A 1361-nucleotide genomic window follows, 5' to 3' on the forward strand; every position below is an offset into this window, starting at 1 on the left:
CCCTACACTGATGAGGTTATTTTGCGCACCTGCAGTACTAAACATCTGCTCTTCTTTGGAGAGCCTGGAATCTTGATGGCTGTGGCTGACAGAGGCTACCTCGTTGAGCAGCCCCAATAAAAACCTTTTAACTCTCAACCTCAAACGGGCGGAAACACTGCACATATGTTGCTGCATTTCCCTGCTGGAGAAAGGGGGCATGGTTCTTGTGACCTCTCCTGGTGGGAGAGAAGGAGCCTGGAAAACCTGGACGTGGATTCCTGCAGACACCACCTGATGCGTCTTTCCCCTTTCTGGAAACGTCTATAGCCCTGAGCACAACTGTGCAGAGAGGGCCCTTCCAGCGGATCACCACATGTCGGTGGGAGGGGGCTGTGTGATAGTGGGACCCCTGAAACAGATGATTTGAAAAGAGCCTTCCTGGAAATTCTGCAGAGATGCCATTTGTGACAGCTTATAAAATGCAAGTGATCTCAATTTTCCCGTGGAAAAAAATCTTGGCTAACCAATGCGGTTTTTTTAAAAAAAACTGAAGTACATAAACTTAGAGATGCACTGGAAGAAATCCTTTACTATATCGACTCCACCAGCAGCTCTATTAAATTTTGCCCTACAGACAAATGTGGAGAAACACCATTCCTCAAATTATGAGATTTTTGTACGACTGTGCCATTTCTAGTTAATATTGTACATTTTCACTGAAGCGAGGTAGCACTGTATTACTTACTTCTGTTGTATTTTCTTTAAATAAACGTTTTCATTTCAGTGACTCAAACGGTGAAAGCAAAGGCACTGAAGACCTTGAAAATATGGAACTAATATGTATGTTCCGGGTGCTTTTGTATCCAGGCGAAATACCATTTATATACTAAGATTTTGATCTTAAACACCTATTTGATTGTCTTATTTAACCAACAGATGTGCTAGAACATCATCGTATTTTAAGAAGTGTTAAGCATATAAATCTGTTGAGGAAAAACTAGATTGGTGTATTTTATTCTACTTTCTTCCTCATGGTGCTACAGGATAAAGTCATAAAGACTCCAACCTCCTTTCAGAGACTCAAATAGATGGACAGGTGCTAAGAATGTGTGATTCTGGAATCTACAGGAGCCCCAAAGGCTACATACTGGGAATCTCTTAAAGTAAAAAATACTGCCGTTACACGGTGAAATCAGCCTTATGCGAGTCAGTCTGGGCGGCCGTCCGCCAGCACCATGCACAGAACGTTCTTACACTCCATACTTGAGACAGCGGCTCTAAAAAGAACTGGGCTGCCGTTGGGACCTGCGACCCTTCTTTAGCGGCCACTCCTTCTGAACACAGGACAGGAAAAACTAACGGGGGGGGGGGCGGGGGGG

At 44.1% G+C, this 1361-nt stretch overlaps 1 protein-coding gene across 1 annotated transcript in view; it reads right to left on the reverse strand.

Moving 5' to 3' along the window:
* Nucleotides 1-1361, reverse strand: part of TENM3 (teneurin transmembrane protein 3) — a 181564-nt gene that overhangs the window by 99497 nt on the left and 80706 nt on the right. The window lies entirely within an intron of this gene.

This window comes from Lipotes vexillifer, unplaced genomic scaffold (assembly GCF_000442215.2).
Source record: "Lipotes vexillifer unplaced genomic scaffold, Lipotes_vexillifer_v1.1 scaffold1980, whole genome shotgun sequence".
NCBI classification, from domain to species: Eukaryota; Metazoa; Chordata; class Mammalia; order Artiodactyla; family Lipotidae; genus Lipotes; species Lipotes vexillifer.